Raw genomic sequence first — 12515 nt, 5'->3', positions numbered from 1 at the left:
CCCAGTGCACAAATTTCATGCACCGGGCCCCTAGTATGCATATAAGTACTCCAGTTAATCTCCCCAATCCCACCTGCTCCTACCTTTCCTCTGAGATTCATCAGTCTGTTCATGCTTCTATGTCTCTATTTTGTTCATTTGTTTATTTTGTTTGTTATATATTCCATATTTGAGTGAGACCATGTAACACTTGTCTTTCTCTGACTGGCTAATTTTGCTTAGCATAGTAATCGGTCCCTCCAAGCTATCTCAAAGGGTAATAGATCATTCTTTTTTATAGATGTATTAGAGGCCCAGTGCACAAAATTCATGCAAGAGTAGGCCTTCCTTCCTCCAGCTGCTGGCACCAGCTTCCTTCTGGCACCTGGGACCCAAGGTTCCCTCCCAGCCCTGGCTTCATCTGGAAGGTTGTTTGGAAGGACGTCCAGTCTAATTAGCATATTATGCTTTTATTATTATAGACTAGAGGCCTGGTGCACAAACTTCATGCACAGGTAGGGTCCCTAGGCCTGGCTGGTGATCAGGGCCGAGCTGTGGGGCAATCTGGGGGCCCTTTCTGGCACCCATCTTGGAAGTGACCAGTGGGGTGATTGGGGGGTGGCGCCGCCTGCTCACCGGCAGGCCCTGCCCCCGAATAGCTCCACTGCTGCTGCCAATTGCCTCCCTCTGTGGGGTGATAGGTGGGGAGATCAGGGGGTCTCTGCTGGCACTCACCTTGGCTGGCCTGGGGCCTGCAGGCTGGGGGAAGCTCCTGCATTGAGCATCTGCCCCTGGAGGTCAGTGCACATCATAGTGACTGGTTGTTCCACTGGTTGTCTGCTATTCGGTCAATTTGAAAATTAGGCTTTTATTATATAGAATAGTATTCTATTGTGTAAATGTACCACAGCTCTTTTATCCACTCATTTACTGATGGGCACTTGGGCTGTTTCCTTATTTTAGCTATTGTAAATTGTGCTGCTATGAACATAGGCATGCATATATTCTTTCTGATTGGAGTTTTGGGTTTCTTAGGATATATTCTTATAAGTGGGATTACTGGGTCAAATGGGAGTTCCATTTTTAATTTTTTGAGGACACTTCATACTGTTTTCCATAGAGGCTGCACCAGTCTGCATTCCCACCAGCAGTGTACTAGGGTTCCCCCTTCTCCATATCCTCACCAGCACTGGTCATTTGTTGATTTGTTGATGTTAGCCATTCTGAGAGGTGTGAGGTGATACCTCATTGTAGTTCAAATTTTCATCTCTCTCTGATGATTAGTGACTTTTAGCACTTTTTCATATCTCTCTTGGCCTTCTGTGTGTCTATTTTGGAGAAGGGTCTATTTAGGTCATTTGCCCATTTTTCAATTGGATTGTTTATCTTCCTTTTTGTTAAGTTGTGTGAATTCGTTATATATTTTGGAAATTAACCTCTTATCAGATGCATCATTGACAAAATTGTTCTTCCATACAGTGGGCTGCCTTTTCATTTTGTTGATCATTTACTTTGCTGTGCAGAAACTTTTTAGTTTGATGTAGTCCCATTTGTTTATTTTCTCCTTTGTTTCCCTTGCCCAGGAAATGTATCAGCATGAGAGATGTCTGAAATTTTGCTGCATATGGTTTCATCTAGGATTTTTATGGTTTCACAACTTACATTTCAGTCTTATATCCATTTTGAGTTTATTCTTTTTGCGGCCTAGTTTCATTTTTTTTTTTTGCATGTACCTGTCTAATTTTCCCAACACCATTTATTGAAGAGACTGTCTTTACTCCATTGTATGCTCTTGCCTCCTTTGTCAAATATCAATTGAACATAATGGCTTGGGTAAATTTATGGATTCTCTGTTCTGTTCCATTGACCTATATGCTTGTTCTTGTGCCAGTACCAGGCTGTTTTGATTACAATGGCTTTGTAGTATTACTTGATATCCGGTGTTATGATCCTTCCAACTTTGTTCTTCCTTCACAAGATTGCTGAGGCTATTTTGGGTCTTTTTTGGAGTGTTTGTTGTAGATCAGTGAAATATGCCATTTTAATAGGGATTACCAGATTTTTCCGTGTATAAGGTGCTATTTTTTCTAAAATCGTTAGATTGAAAATCGAGGGGTGTATTATACACAGAAATCAGCCAAGGAGGGAGCTGCATAGGTGCATATCTGCCCATACCTTGTCACACAGGCTTCCTCCAATCACCAGCCTTATTGTTACTGACATCAGCTGATGCCATAATTTGAGGTGGAGGTGGAGATTGTGCAGATGCAACAGGGACTGGAGCATTCTGAGCCCATAAAGATGTCAAAAAAATAAAAATATAAATACTGGTAAGCAATTGTCTTACTCTGCAAAATTCAAACTGAATGTAATCAGCTATGCAAAAGAGCATGGGAATAGAGCTGCAGAGAGACAATTTGGACCTGCTCCCTCTAAGTGTATGATCAGACAGTGGAGAAAACAGGAAGAACAACTCCTTAAGATGGCAAAAAAGAGAAGGCCTTAAGAGGAAAACCAGAAAAATGGGCAAACTTGGAGTAGAGGCTTAAGACTTGGATTATGGAGCAGTGCCAAAGTTGCTTATGTGTGTGAACCAAGCTTATTCAATGTCAGGCAAGAATGTTTGCAAATGAAATGAACATTGTTGATTTTACATGAAAGGGAAAATGGTGCTTTAATTTCATGAGGAGAGAAGGGTTGGCTATGAGAACAAAAACAAAGTTAGCTCAGAAAATGCCACCAGTTTATGAGGATGGTCTCACATATATAGACAGTGACTTAGAAGACAGCAGTGATACAATAGAAGTTGAAGAAATTGATATGTCTGGAACTAATAGTGATAAAGAAGAGAGCAGTGATGTAACAGAAGCTGATAAAGTGATATGCTGCATAATATCATACTACTGGTATGTAAACATTACCTGCAGTAATCTATAATAATAATAAAAGGGTAATATGCTAATTAGACCATTAGCCCGAATGTCCTTCTGGGAGTCATTCCGGACATCCTTCCGGATGACGCCAGGGCCAGAGTGAAACCGCCCTGGTCACTGATGCCCGGTGGTGGTGGCCTGAGCAAAGCCCAGGTCCCAGGTGCCCGAGGGAAGCCAGTGCCGGTAGCTGGGGGAAGGAAGGCCTACTCTTGCATGAATTTTCATGTATTAGGCCTCTAGTTACTAAATAAAAATGTGTTCTGTTTTATGTTTAAAATATTCATTTCTTAATTTTGGGTTGGAAATGTGGGGGGGCGTCTTATGCACAGAAAAATATGGTACATTGAATCTATAGATTGCTTTAAGTAGTATGGATATTTTAATGATGTTGGTTCTATCAATCCATGAATATGGTATATTTTTCTACTTGTTTATATCTCCCTCTATCTCTTTTTTTCAATGTCATATAATTTCTGAGTACAAGTCTTTTACCTTCTTGGTTTAGTTTATTCATAAGTATCTTAATTTTTTTGTTGCAATGGTAAATGGGATTGTTTATTTAGTTTCTTTTTCTGAGAGTTCATTATTGGTGCATAAAAAATGTCATAGATTTCTGGATGTTAATTTTGCATCCTTCTACTTTGTAGAATTCAGTTATTAAATCTAGTAGTTTTCAGTGGAATCTTTAGGGTTTTCTATGTCCAGTATCATGTTATCTGAAAATAATGACAGTTTTACTTCCTCTTTTCCAATTTGGATGCCTTTTATGTTTTCTTCTTGTCTGATCACTATTGCTAGGACTTCCAGTACTATGTTGAAAAAGAGTGGTGAAAGTGGACATCCCTGTCTTGTTCCTGTTCTTAAAGGTAATGGTTTTAGTTTTTTTCCATTGAGTATGATGTTGGCTGTAGGTTTGTCATATATGGTTTTTATTATGTTGAGGTATGATCCCTCTATTCCTGCTTTTCTGAGAGTTTTTATCAAAAAAGGGTGCTGGATTTTATTGAATGCTTTTTCTATTGATATAGTCATGTGGTTTTTTGTCTTGCAATCTGTTTATGTGCTGTATGACATTTATTGATTTGCAAATATTGTACCAGCCTTGCATCCTCAGAATAAACCCCACTTGGTCATGGTGTATGAACTTTTTAATGTATTGCTAGATCCAATTTGCTAATATTTTGTTGAGGATTTTAGCATCTATGTTCATCAGGGATATTGGGCTGTAATTTTCTTTGTAGTGTTTATATTTTGTTTTGGAATGAGGATAATACTGGCTTTGTCAAAAGAGCTTGGAAGTGTTCCTTCCTCTTGGATTTTTTGGAATAGTTTGAGGAGTATATGTGTTAGTTCAGGAATTTCTTTTTTAAAGAAGTTTTACAAAGCAGATTCCCTAAAACAGCTTGGATTGATTAGCCTTGATATGCATAATCGATGAAGATACAAAGTTTATTTTCCCCTACATTTGAAAAAAGCTGCCATAGCTATCCTGTGAGACAGGTATTATTATTCACGTTTTACAAATTAGGAAATGGATCTATGACAGTTCAAGTATATTTCCTAAGTTATACAGCTGGAAAATGATTAGAACAAGATGTTAATCTTTAAACTTTAGCTAACCATTTAACTCAAAATGTTTAATTTTTTCCCATTTCATAACATTGATGAAAATTTCCCAATTTTTTTCTACTGTGTATTTGAGAAGGATAAAGATAATAGAGGTGAAGATAGAAGTGGTTGATGCAATTTTGCATTGATGAGTTTTCAAGTAACAGCATTTTAAACTTTTATATACTATATAAGGCCAACATGGTTCATGGTATTGGCAGTTGAAGCCCATATAGTTACAGATTTTATATTTCTACTTTGAAACATCAGAGTTCAGGGCTATGAATAGAAACTTTCAAATTATTTAAGAGTAAATTTCCTATATAATAAAGTATTGTGAGTCAGGATGATGTTCAGGGCTTTGGCATTGCCAATTGTATTGTAAATAATAAAGGGTGACCTATTGAGTTTGGCAGATATCAAGTAATTAGATTTGTTCAAGAGATTATCTTGTTTTGAGCAACAGCTGTGAGCTTCGTTCTATTTAGGATGAGTCCTGTGTGCTTTCTGGCTGCTAATTGGGTTAAGTCAAGCTCATTCACTCAGCCTAGCTTTTTAAAAACACATATGCCTTCCAGGAGGGCACTGCTTTCTTTAGCACAAGGCACAACAAATGAATTGTTACTATTGAGTTCACTTTATGAGATGCCAGAGAAGAGCACACAAATTCACAGATTTGGCTGTAGGAATGAAGCTGTTCTGATGTCCAGGATAGACTTTCCTAGTGCTTCAAATATCTTGGTGGTGGGCATAATGCTGAGAAAACAGAAAGGCATCAAATGAGTTGACTTCTACTGGCCTAGGGGCATTCGAACAGTTGTGACTTGTGTGATTAGTTGATGGCCTTAATCAATCAACAAACAATAAATAACTGTTGATTCCCTGGTATGTACATAATATCATGTTCAAGGTTATGAGAGATACACATGATAATAAGACAAAAACGTCTACCCTCAAGGAACGTGTAATCTAATTGGAGACATTTCTAAATATTAGGAGCCATCTATGATATGTCCCAAGTTAATGGTGTTTGAATCCTTGCTTTAGGAACTCAAGGGACAGAAAGGGCAATCCCAGTGGGATTCCAGATTCAGCTTTGAGTGCTGAGTGGTGAGCAGGAGTTTAAAGGTCACACATTAGTTGTAGCTCTACCCTTGCTCCCATTCTCAAGAAGCTTTGTGAAGAATCCAGACTGAGGTCTCCAGAAACAAAGCTTAAGGCCAATTTGAGCTTCTTTTCCCTATTCTCGGGGCCGCTGTGCAGTGTGAGTCTGAAGGTTCTTAGTGTCATTACACTGGACATCACCTCTCAGGGTCTTGGTGGGGGCCTCAGAATATTGTTTGTAGGAGGTCTGATTTCCATTCCTCAGGCTGTTTCCTCCACTCTTGCACCAGGGTAAGCAAGAACCGTCTTTGCACCATGTTCTATATAGTGTTACACATAACAACAAAGACATTTTTATGGTGTTGAAAAACATAAATAGTGGTCATGCCACTTCATTTAGCAGAGAGAACTAAATCAATGTTTTATTTATTTTTCAGAGAACCATTTCCATGATCTATTTTTCTGACTGCAAAGCATCAAGCATTGTTAAGGAATTATAAATAGCCATGTGAATCAATCTGTGGCACTGCCTGCTTACACAAGCTCTTTAAATCCCAGTAATGATTTAATACCCAAACATGCCCAGTGCACCTGCCTCAGTGAAATGCAGTGCTTTCCACTGCTGAGTGGTGTGGGATTCTTTCCCCTCTTCCAACTGGGCTGTGCTTTCTTTCTTTTTTCCCTCTTCTTGTTACCTATCCTACATGCCTTTCCAGTAGCTTATGTTTATCTTGTGTATTAGATATGCCTCCAAGTGATTTTCTCTTCTGCCAATTTTGCTGGGGTGGTATCTAGAAATATGATTAGGCAAAGGGTAAGCAACCTTATAGAATTGTCCTTCCTCCCAACTGAGCTAAGGATTTGGAGATATCATGGGCTTTCTCTAAGAATAAAGCACAGAGCCAGTTTTGCTACTAAAACATAACTCAGGACTAAATTTATACTGGAGAAATAATTTGTATCTGGTGAATAAATATTATGACTGGACCTAATGCCAAACATTTTCCCCTTTCTTATTCTAAGTGTTAAAAGGCAGAATTTAGGGAAAACATTTTAAAAGCAAACATCAAAACTCCAGGTTTGCCCACTGAGTGGGCTGGTATGGGATGCCAGGTTTGGGTGAGTAAATACAGAAGGGTTACCTTTTGTTCAAGTTCTGCTCTTTACAATTGGTTTGGAACTATTTTAATCAAGTCAGTTGAGATAAGCATGGTTAGGGAAATGATTCACGTGTAAACAAAATATCCAGCCTAAGCAGTCTATGAGTATATAATGTGGTTAAATTCCTTTCATTACCCAAGTGATATTGACTTGAGCTTCACTTATGCATGAAGAACCTAAGACTAAGACTGTCCCCTGGTGCTGTCTGATGTGCATTCTTGAATAGGTCATCTTGTTCTTACACAGCACCTTCTCTAGACAGAACCTCTAGACAGTGGTTCTCAACCTTGGCTGCACATTAGAATCATCTGGGAATCTTTTTAAAATCCTGATTTCTGGGCCTCATCCTCTAGAAATTCTGTTTCTTTGTTAATAATGTTGTGGCCCCACCCCATAACAAAGAAACAGATTTTCTGGAGGATGAGGCCCAGAAATCAGGATTTTAAAAAGATTCCCAGATGATTCTAATGTGCAGCCAAGGTTGAGAACCACTGCTCTAGACCATTGCTTCTGGCCATTACTCTGGGCACTGCGATTCTTTATGAGCTTCATCTGTGCCACCTCCACTGTTGCTCCAGAAGAGATCTTCCATGAATTACCAGTAGAATGGTTGATGCCGGGCTATCATGAAACACAGGTAAAGAAGAAATATTTTGGCTGCAGCCCAAGACCAAACCAAGTCTTTGGTTCCCAGAATTTACTTTTTCCTTCAATAATTGGTAACAGAAAGATCTACTGTCCTAGAGAGATGCCACTCCTACACACAGGTTGTGTAATAGCTTGATATAATTATATTCTGCATTATTTATTTATTAATTAATAATACAATTTCCAGAGTAGGAGTAGCAATGTGCATAATGCTCTCTAAACTTACAAAGAGCAAAGGAACATCCCAAGTACCCTTCCTCCACCTCACCCCATTACCAAAAGACAAGAAATTCTTAAATGGCTTTGGCTCAATTAATTCTAGCAAAGTTTCAATTCTTCAAACAAATTGTCTTCTCAGTGTTAAACACTGCATTCAGGTCAATGTCACTTTGAAGTACTAGGAACAATAATAGATCACCTTCCTTCAGATCCATACAATTAAAGGACCACTTAAAGATGTTCCCAAAACAAAGGTGAATGCATTCCTCCAAACTCTTTCTAGATAGAAACTCTTGTAGCTTAGAATGGCTTCTTTTTCCAGATTCTAAATTTCAAGTTCCCAAAACAAATAATATTACAAACTTTGATTTATAAATCATTATGTAATAAACTTAATAAGAGAACATATATTCCTTGTAGGTTGTTAAACATTATTTTCTACTTGTGTTTTTTGAGTAATTAAAATCTGAACTAAAATAAAAGGATTCAGAGCCAAAGGGTTACTGTGTAGGAATGAGATGGGAGGAAAACGTGAACATTTTGAGCACCTACTATGTTCAGTGCTGGGCTAGGTAATTTACACATGATACTTTATTCTACTCTTCAACCATCCTGTGAATTAGCCATTATTATAGCCACCTGTTGGATGAGAATAAACTATAGGGGTAGGCAAAAGTAGGCTTACATTTGTGAGTGCATGAAACAGAGTTTATTCTTGTATTATATATTTTTCTATATAAATAAATGTAAACCTACTTTTACCCACTCCTGTATAGACTCCGAAATATTAGATATCTTGCTCAAGATCACATAGCTGATTTGTAAATGTGAAGTTGTATTTAAGCAGGTCTGTAAGACTCCAAACTTCCTTTTTTTCCATGACTACTTTAAGCGTAAACTATGGTCATTAAAATATGGAAGCCTAGTGGGATCTCTTTTTCCATCCTGGACCATTGCATACCCTTTGTTGGACAAAAAAAAATGTGATTTTGTACCTTAGCCAGTCAAGACTTCAGTAATTCATTCATTCGAGTCCTTACTGCATGTCAAACACTGTGGGAATTACAGGCAAAGAAGCCAGTGTTGGTGAGGAAGTCATCAGCATAATGAACTTCTAACTCTCCTTGAATCATACTTCATCCCTGTTGCTGCTCGCACCTCCACACCAATCATCCTGAGAAAAGGGTTGCAGCCTTGCATCATTTGGGCATTCAGAGAACTTGAATGATCAGAAGACTCAGTCCTGTGATTCTTTGCTGTTTTCCACTTTCTTACCATCTTTCTGTAACTGTAATTGAGGGTGGATTTTTAATTGTAGAAGAGTAAATTTTTCATTAGAAGAAAATAGTCGTGGATAAAAGTTGATAAAGGAAGAGATTTATCAGGCTTTTAGGAAACTTACAGGAAAATCCCCCCAAAAGTCATCATTTCTTATTCATAGTATTGACTTGTTAAAAGTGAATCTCATTACCTTTGTTTTATCTGGCATATTTGTGGAATATGTTTATTTATTAATGATTTTTTTCTAAAGCAAATATAACAGGCACATAAGGGCATTCTCATAATCACTTAGCTATATGGCTGTGGATATTTATCACCGGTCTTCAGAGACTATTTAAAAATGGAGAGTTCCAGGAAAACAAAAAAGCATCAACTCCTTAAAATGCATGCATTTCATGAATTATTTATTCAAAGAATTAACAAGAAAATACATTTCTGAATTTGTGGTGAAAAATAATCCTCCTCAGCATCCTTCCCAGAATTGTTCAGAACAGTTTTCCTTCAAATGAGTCTATGGTCCAAATCAGTGGACTCACTAGTCAGGGTTTGCCACAGAGGCTGCTCCTCATAGATGTGGTCAAGAGGGAATGTGGAGGAATATAATATAATAGCCACTACTATTATCTTATTTCCTAGATCTTTGCATCCTCTGTCACTTCCACTTTTGCAGCTGCTGGTGGGCTTTACTGAAGTCCATAAGTGACACCTGAAGGAGCAGAGTCATACAATCAGAGACTATTATTGAGAGAGAGATATATAGGCCATTTCATAACCAGCTCCCTTATTCTACAGAATGGAAAACTGAGGCCCAGAAATGGTGACTGACTTGTCCATGGTCACCTGATAGTTACCAGAAAGTTGAGACTCCACCCAGGAGCTTTTCTCTATTTAATACTGAGGTGTAAGATTTCAGAAGTTTATCTAATCTAAATGTCCACCAGCTTAAGTCTACACTTAAAAGAGCAGCAACCACCTGCTGGGCCAGAAAATCTGAGAATACACCAGGGGTGAATCAGTCACATTTTGTCATTCCAGGAAGTGAAGAATACGTTTGAATAAAATATATCCTGAACAGTAAACATGTATTTGCCCATCTATTATGAAGATTGTATGAAGTATGAAGATAGTATACAGCAGCACTTCCTACTTTTAACTGCAGGTTGAGGACTTAAGTAGAGTTCTAGCATCCACAATTGTCCTTGGGCCCTCCTTGATTGATCAGCAGCACCTCAGAGAGGGCTACGTTTTCTGAGTGCTGACATCTGATTGGAGGCTGAGTCTGCTCTAAGATGTGATCTTTCTGCTTTCATTTTTCTTTTCTTTTTAAATTTAGAATGGTGCCAACATGGATATTCTAATTAAGCTGTGTTTTTTGGGGGTGTGTGTGCAAATTTTTGAAACTGCACTTCTCTTCTTCCCTCTTTATATTCTGATAAGCTAGCTATTCAAGGTTATTTCAGTATCCACCTCTAACTGGGAACTAAGGAAGGCTGAAGAGGAGAAGGCAAAATGGGGGCCTTGGGCTTACTTGTCTGGCAGACATATTTTGGTTGGCTTAAATAGTGTTTAAAATAATTTGACACAATATTTAAAAACTGGTATCCTCATACAAAAACTTGGATTTTGGGTGTCTTTAAAAAAAATCAGAAAATCTGGACACACTAGGCCCAAATTCCTTGTGGCAAGAATTGTCAGGATTTGACTGGCCTCTGATCCCTGTAGACCAGCCATGCATTCTCTTGAGGAGCCCGCTGGTACTGCAGGCCATTGAGTTTGCAACCCTATTGAAGAGGAAATGATAAAAGGCCACTAAATCACATCTCTGCTAGATTCGTTTATTCTTTTCTTTATCCACTCACAAATACTTGCTGAACCCTGAATGCCAGGGTCTATTCTAATATTGGGGGACTGCACAGTGAATTAGATAGACAATATTCCTGCGATGGAATTTACAATCTAGGTGAGGAAACATTAAACAAGTAGTAATCAAACAAGAGAAAGAGAAGACACTGAATTAGAACAGGGTGTTCTGAAATTGACTTAAGATAGGAAACCTGGAAGGCTTCTCTGAGGAGCTGGCCTTTAAGCTGAAATCTGAATGACAAGGATGGGTTAACCACAGATTTATCAGCAAGGAAAGAACTCCAGGCAGAAGCAGAGGTTAGTGTAGAGCAAGCATGTCAAACTCAAAGGCTAACGCGGGCCAAATAAACAAGGTTTAAGTTTATGTGGGCCACAAAAAAACAAAAGCTTCAATTTTCTTAGAAACATAGGTTTATTTCGATAGAGACATGCTGAATACAAAGGGCTGAAATAAATGAGTAATCGTTAACATAAAATAATAGAACATTTTAATAAAAATTAATATTTTTTCTTGAACATTAACTTACCAGACACTGACTAACTGCACAAATCAGTAAGCGTAACGCAAATAAACCTATTTTTCTTGTTCTCTGAAAGCGAAATTCTGGTATTTCCTATTGCGCACACCAAACAAGTCAATTCAAGACTAATGACGTGGCAATCGGCTGCTAAGATATTCGCTGCTAGTATTAGTGGAGAGAAATGGTGCACCTGCATGTAAGGGAGATGAATGCAACACGATTATAGTAATCAGTCATTAGTGAACGTTGTAGTTCATTATTAATAATTACTATAACAGGATATTGTAAAAATTAAGTTACGAAATTTTTATGAAAACGTTTTTTACATACTGTTATATTGGCTGGGCAGCAAAAATATTCGTTGTGAGCCATATGTGGCCTGCGGGTCCCGAGTTTGACATGCTTGGTGTAGAGGCTCCAAGGCTTGTTGGAGGGTCTGCAAGAAGGCCAAGTAACAGGAGAGTGGGCATTAGAGCAGAAGGTGGCCAGGCTGGCAGGTGCCACTTTGCAGCTCAGTGAGGAGATTAGGATTTTATTCTAAATTGAATGCAAATCACTGGAGGATTTTATACAGGGGAGTTAATGTTTTCTGCTTTAAATAATTGTTTCTGAATGTGTAAATTTCCATTTCAAAACAGAGAAATTAAATCATAGAGGTCTAAAAGAGGTAAGCATGTCTCAAGATGCTTTGGTTTTACTACCAGGAATGACATACTGTATAAAATATTTTAGTTTCCTGGGGCTGCCATAACACATTACCACAAATTTGGTTTCTTTAAACAGTAGAAATGTGTTCGCTCACAGGTCTGGAAGCTAGAGGTTCAATATCTGCTTCACTGGGCTCTAGAGGAGAATCTGTCCCTTGTCGCTTCCAGCTTCTCTGGTGGCTGCAGGTATGCCTTGACTTGCCGCCATAGGTGCAAATCGGAGACAAAGATTCAATGGAGGCAATTTAGTTGTGAGGGGATTCCAGAAAGCACTTGGAGGGGAGAAAGTAAGGGGAGGTAAGACAGGGAAGGGAAGGAAACCAAGAATTGTGTTTATTGAGCAGATTACTGCTATGGCCATTGGAGTCCCATCCTATTGTGGAACACTGGAAAATTACAGAACATATCTGGAGCTACCTCATCCAAGAGGTGTGAGGGCTTAGGTTTTTATCCTAATTCTCCACAGCCATTGGCTCTGAGGGCTGCTGGGG

This window comes from Myotis brandtii, unplaced genomic scaffold (assembly GCF_000412655.1).
Source record: "Myotis brandtii unplaced genomic scaffold, ASM41265v1 scaffold914, whole genome shotgun sequence".
Taxonomy (NCBI): Eukaryota; Metazoa; Chordata; class Mammalia; order Chiroptera; family Vespertilionidae; genus Myotis; species Myotis brandtii.
This window is presented reverse-complemented; position numbering follows the sequence as displayed.